This window comes from Psammomys obesus, unplaced genomic scaffold (genome assembly GCF_907164565.1).
Source record: "Psammomys obesus unplaced genomic scaffold, mPsaObe1.curated_primary_1811, whole genome shotgun sequence".
Lineage (NCBI taxonomy): Eukaryota > Metazoa > Chordata > Mammalia > Rodentia > Muridae > Psammomys > Psammomys obesus.
The window spans coordinates 26,328,466-26,335,198 of NW_026596134.1; positions in this window are offsets into that span (position 1 = coordinate 26,328,466).

The following is a 6,733-nucleotide window of genomic DNA, read 5'->3' on the forward strand; positions in this document are numbered from 1 at the left end:
TCCTTAGCAAGAAGGAGTTTACAGATATGTGCGGCGGTGTTGAGCGGACATGAAAGGAGACGAGAGAACTGTACCACTTCCTGAAGCTTGAGCCGCCTGAAAAGGACAAAGGAGGGTTCCAAGCCGAGAGAATACGTGGCTGGAAACCTGTTCCAACCACCGGCTGGGCTGGCTGTGAGGAACTTGTAAGCTTTGGCGCGGTGGTTGGAGCTGGAGCACAGCCTCGGAGGCAGGACAAACATCTGAGGCTCCAGAGACAGGAATCTTGTGCGTAGGGAAGAGCAGCGAGTCGCTGTGAAGGTAGTTAGGGAGGTTACAGCTGGGATGGAGGTTGGACAGATGGGAGTAGTATGTTATTATTATCAAAAGGAGGATCTCTGACTTGCACCCTGGGAGGAAGAAGACTGGGTTCTCTATGCTAAATCCTTGAAGTCCCTAAAGGATTGAGGAGGAGGAGGAGGAGGCTGGGGGGTTGTGGAGTGAAAGCTACCGGCACCACTGACAGGTTCCCCTGAGACCCACCTTGGGAACTGGGTGGGCATCAGGTTTGCCTTGAAAACCTGTAATATTTCCTCAGCACACAAAGGAAACTTGGCCTGAAGCAAGTCACAGGGCATGCCAGGATCAGCTTTCCGTCTCGGGTAAAGGGAGGATAGGGTGGAAGGTTGAATGAGGAAGTCCTGGGGAGGACATGCTGTGACCCAGAATCAGGTGCCTAGTTTATGGCTTCTAGTGACTACAAACCCCGTGTTACAAATTTAACATGCTGTCTAGATGGTGTATAATATCCAGACATAAAAGGACACACACACATACCCCAAATCAAAACAAAAAATAAATCTCACACCCAGGGCCTAGAGAGTTGTCTCAGTGGTTAAGAGCACTGGCTACTCGTCCAGGCGACCTGGCTTCCCAGCACCCACACGGCAGCTCACGGTGTAACAGGCCAGGCAGATATGAAAATATTCTAAACAGAAGCGTGTGTCTCTTGTTCTATCAAACTGTTGAAACAATGGACCCCAGAGAAATGGGAATTTTCTCCCAAGAATCTCATGTTGAGAGGCAGAACAGGCACAAGCCTGAGGGGGAGCTTGTTTCCCAACAACTTGTCAGACCACCTTACAGGATGAGACTGTAGCAAAACCCACAGCTCTCATCTTCAAGGAAAAAAAAAAGATGGTTTATTCTGGAGCCATAGTGAGTGACCATGGCCAAGGAACACAGAGTTAGATTACCCGCAAGTCCGTGTTCCAATGTGGAAGCAGTTTAATGAAGTTTCTGTAGTTTTACAGAAGGAATCAAGACAAGTTACATCAGAGAGGCAGGCACAGAGAGATGGGGGAGGCTTTTCTACTGACCCACGATGCTATCTGAACGCTTGGGTTGGTGGTAGCTAATGGTTTGCTGAGTTAATAGATTCTAAAAGGTTTTTATCTATTAGTCACAGGATGTTAGCTCTGATGCAGAGGCCTGCTAGGAGTGGCTGTCCTCGAGGGCTAGAACTAGCCCAAGATAAGGGAGTTAGCCTCTGAACCTGCAAGATTCCAATCTCTCGGCAGGACTGAAACTCTAATCAGCTGATCAGCCCCTGCGGACACAGCTTCTTTTTTGGAGTTTTCATTCACAGGTCAGTGATGGGGAGTGTCTCGCCCTGATGGATTGCTTGGTGTGCCTATCTGTGTCTCACTTCAGGACCCTGAAGACAGACTTGTGGAGTTTGCTGGATATCTTTGCTATGTGCCACACTGAAAAAAAAAAAAAAAAAAAAAAAAAAAAAAAGTCACCTTTTTCCACACGTTGATCTCTCTTTCTTAAGATTTATTTATTTATTATTTATACAGTAAAATGCCTGCATGTGAGCCAGGAGGTCAGAAGAGAGCACCAGATGGATGGTTACGAGCCGTCATCATGTGGTGGCTGGGAACTAAACTCAGGACCTTTGGAAGAACAGCCAGGGCTCTTAACCTCTGAGCCATCTCTCCAACCCTAAGTTGCTCTCTTAATTGGTTTATTGAGGACCGGTGGCTGATGCTGACTTGGGTACAAGCTGTGAAGTTGGAGAACAGCAGCCAACGATAACTCCAGTTTCAGGGGATCTGGCATTCTCTTCTGGCCTCCAAGGGTACCAGGCATGCGGATGGTGCACAGACATACATACTGAGAGACCAAAAGATTAAAAATTAGCAGGTATTATTAATTAAGGCCTGAACTAGGTGGGTGGAGAAGTCCAGTAATGCCCTGAGGGGAAGGACCACCTTACTGCATTCTTTCCCCACCCACTAGAGATACAGTTGCTAGGAAACTGGCCCATCCCCTTAGGGAGGGACACCAGGTCATTATGGTCTGGGGACCTTCCTCTCGCCAATCAATTCAAAAAGCAGCATTTTGACCAATAAATGCTTGCCAGGCAGGAATCGCCCCTGCCTTGGGCATGCTGGGATGAACCAGAATCTTTATATCACCCAAGCTGCAGCTTGTGCATGTTCTTTATTTACAATAAAAAGAACCTCATGTATTTACAGCGAAGTCTGTTTATTTCTGGTCTTTTGGGGTTCGTGAACTGGGCAGAACAATACAAGGCAAAAAGAAATCCATAAAATAACAATAATGATAATAATAATTTATTTCCAGATCTGAAATCAATGCAATTTTCTTTTGAAAAATCTACCTAAAGCAAATCAGTATTAAATATTTCTACAGTTGAAAAAAAAATTGGGGGGCCAGGAAGATCAGTCAGTAAAGCGCTTGTTATCCAAGCTTGGGAACCCGAGTTTAAGCCCTTGTCAAATGTGAGGTGCAGTGGTGTGCATCCCCGCATTGGGGAGGCAGAGGAAATCTCTGGGGTTTGCTGGCCAGGTAGACTAATCCAAAAAAGTCAAGCCCCAGGTCCCAGCAGGCAATTCAGTCTTAAAAAAAAACAAAGTGGATGGCTTCCGAGTCACTATAACCGAAGTTGACCTCCGTGCACACGTGATGCAGTCTAGGGGTCTTGACTGGGTTAGTTTTTGCTGACAGTTAGATAAGAAAGAGGCAGGAAACCGCTCAAGGGCAACAGGTGGCCGTGGGGAAATCTCAAACGCTACAGACAACAGCGGAATCAGCATTTGAAGAAAGGCGTTTCCTGGGGCGGAGGGCTTACTTAAAGCAGCTGGACGCACAGGGATAAACTGCCAGGAGGACTCCGGAAGCTGGAAAATCCGGTCTCCTTTTGAGGGCTGAGGTTTTGTTTTTTTGTATTTCCTTCCCTCGTTGTGATTGGTCAGTTTGAAGAAAGCTAAGAAGGCTGATTGGTCCACAACTATTGTGTTACAGGTCCTGATCAGGCCTCGAACTTGTTGAGGCCATTCACCTGAAGGGGGTAGGAAAAAAAGTCTGCAAGACCTTTGTTGCGAGCAGTCAGGCTTTTGTCTCGAGTCAGGAGGATGAGAAAGGAATTGGCCGTCTTGGAAGTTCGGCACTTTTATTCCCTAGTCATGGCTCTTCTCCTTTTCTGTCTGCCTACCGGGGAATCTAACTCCTAGCCTCTCACATACACACACACACACACCCCACAGTGATGCGTGCTCGCTTGCTTTTTCCTTCCTCCTTTCCTTCCTTCCTCTCCCCCTCCCCTTCTCTCTTTCTCAGACGGGGTCTCACTGGACTTGCTGGCACTGTCTTTAACTCCAGCACCCAGAAGTTGCAGTACAGCCAGGGCTACCCCGCAGTAAGCAATACAAAACACACCATAACCCACAAACAAAACAACAACGAAAAGACTCGCGCCTCTAAAATATTAGTCCTGACGATTCTCTCTTGAGTTTGTACCGACACTTGGGGTCCGTCTTTCCATGACTCTTCTTCCAGAAGCCCACACTCAGGCTTTTAGGTCTGTTTTACTTTCTCTTCACCCTAATGCTCAAGCTGGTGAAATGGCGTATTGTGTAAAGGTGCTTGCTGCCCTACACGCAAGCCTGAGGACCTGAGTTCCATCCCTAGAATTCACAGAAAGGTGGGAAAAGAAAACCAGCTCCACAGAGTTGTGCTCTAACTTCCACATTTGTGCTGAGGCACGTGCCCCGTACGTACATACACGTTAAAATAATAAAATAAAAATTTATTTAGAGGAATCTTTAATAAATCTCAATTTTGCTCTGTTAAAAATAAAATATTAGGGCTGGAGAGATGGCTCAGAGGATAAGAGCACTGACTGTTCTTCCAAAGGTCCTGAGTTCAATTCCCAGCAGCCACATGGTGGCTCACAACCATCTATAATGAGATCTGGTGCCCTCTTCTGGACTGCTGGCACACATGCAGGCAGAAGACTGTATACATAATAAATAAATCTAAAAACAACAACAACAACAACAACAACACGGCATTAGATGATTGGAGGACCAATTTAATAATTTGGGTGGGGGAATTATTGTTTTGTTTTTAATTGAGATAGGGTCTCGCTATGTAGCCTAAGCTGGCCTGCAACTTACAGCAATCCTCCTGCCTCTGTCTTCCAAATCCAATTTAACACCCAATAGTGCATGCTTAAGGGCTGGAAATATATGCTGTTGCCTAGCATAGACAAGACACTGGGTTTGATCTCTGCAAACAATTACAACAGCAACACACTAACCCTTCCACCTGGGGGCGATAACACAGGCCTGTAATCCCCAAAGGTTGAAGCAGGAAGACTCAGCGTTAGATGCCAGTATAGACAACATAGCAAGAATCTCTCTCAAAAAAATAAAAAAGAGTAGTAAACTCTTAAAATCAAAAAGAGTAGTAAAAATGCATGCTTAATGCAGAAAACCCAGGAAACAGAAAGGCATACTGCTGTTATCCAATTAATCTCTCACTCTACATAAAGACTTGGAACGGTTGTCTTTTTGCTGGAGAATATGGTTGTTGTCCTTATTTGTATAGAACTCTTCATTTATTTAATAGGTAGTCTTCGGACATGACTTTGTCAATCCTCCAGCATTTCCTTGATTTTTTAGTGCACTTATATTCCAAGCTCATGCTGCAATTTCTTTGCAGCAAGTCTGGAATGAGTCATTTTCTCTGGAGCCTGCATCCCACTTACTGGAGATTGGGATCTGGAAGCTGAGATCCGAGCTTTGTTCATAAAGCTTTGTTCAATTGGGGTTCCTCTTCCAAGGCTCTTTCCCTGATTACAGCTGGGAATATGTGCTGGATAGTTTTTATGTCAACCTGAGAGGAGGGATTGATGCAACAGGGTAGCCATTCAAAGTCATCCTTGGTTGAATAGCAAGCCTGAGCCAGAATGGGCTACAGGAAACCACTGTCTCTCAAACAAAACAAAACAAAACAAAACAAAACAAAACAAAACAAAACCAAGCTGGGTTTGGCGGCCTCAAGATGGCTCAGTGGATTAAGACAATGGCTGCCAACCTTGACTAACTCAGTTTTATCCCTGGAATCTCCGTGGTGGAAGGAGAGAGCAGACTTGTCCCCTGACATCCACAAGTTTGTGGTGGCATGAATGCGTCCCTCCCCACAGAACAAACAAACAAGTAAATAAATATAAGGGGGGAGGCTTATTGATAGGCACCACCCAACACACAGCCTTGCAGTTGAGACTGTGCGCCAAGGGGCCAGCTGGCCTGTGTTCAAGTTCCTGTTCTTTCACAGCTTCACGTTAATTGTGGGCCTTGGACCTCTTGTTTAACCTCCGAGAACCTCAGTTTTCCCATTTGAAAGGTGAGGAGAATAAGTCCTCACAGTGAGGACCGGACACCCTTAGATGGAGCACGTAACGCGCTTGGAACAGTGCCCAAGCCAGGGTGAGCACTCAGGAATTTCCTGACATGGACCCCAGAGCTTTTCTCACAGACAGAGCTTAGCTCATCTTATCTTTGCCCACGAGAGCAGGCTCGGGAAGTGAAGGAGGGTTGCCCAGTCCGGGGTTTCTGGCATCTGTCTTCCCACCTGGAGTCCTGGGTGTGATTCTTCCAGCACCTAGGCTAAAACTGCACCATGCCGTGCTCCCGGGGCCTCAGAAGCCCAGGCATCTTATCTCCAGGACGGAGGTTCCTGCGAAATAAGCTCCCCTTTCTATAAATGGCATCTCCTGCTCCCTCTGATTTCTAGCGGGGGAGGGGAACTGACTCATTTTCTGGAACTAAATAAGTATTTGTTCCCACTGGCCCCATAGCCTGAGTGACACCGTTAATGAGCTGAACTGCTGCCCGTTGCTGTAGGCATCATTAGAGAAACCCCAGCAGAGTCCTGTTTATTGCCGGGGGAGGTGTCAGAGGCAGAGAAAGCACAGCTGGGGCTCCCAGCCCCGGGCACCCTGTGCAGATTGGGAGGCTGGCATAATCACTCTCAGACTTGTGGAGTCAGGGCGTGATTTCCAAGAGGAAGAAAAACTGGGTGAGCTAGAGGAGTCTGTCTTTCTCTCTCTCTCTCTGTCTCTGTGTGTGTGTGAGAGAGAGAGTTGGACCATGGTGGTTAGAACTATTTTTTTTAGGTTTCTGAAAGTCTGAATACCTTACGGAACCAGGGTGGTGAAATTGAAAGTAGAGATAGGTCCTATGACACGACAAGTTCCGAGCCGGTGTCCTAGGTCAAGGCTGCGCTTGCTGTTCCTCAGTCAAATATGCGCTACAGGTGGTGCAGATTGGCTGAGCCATTGGGAACAGCCCAAGAACGACTTGGGGTTCACCACGGCACAACACAGACACAACGAGTGACAAAATCCACCGGTCTCTTCACGATGAGACTGAACAAGCCT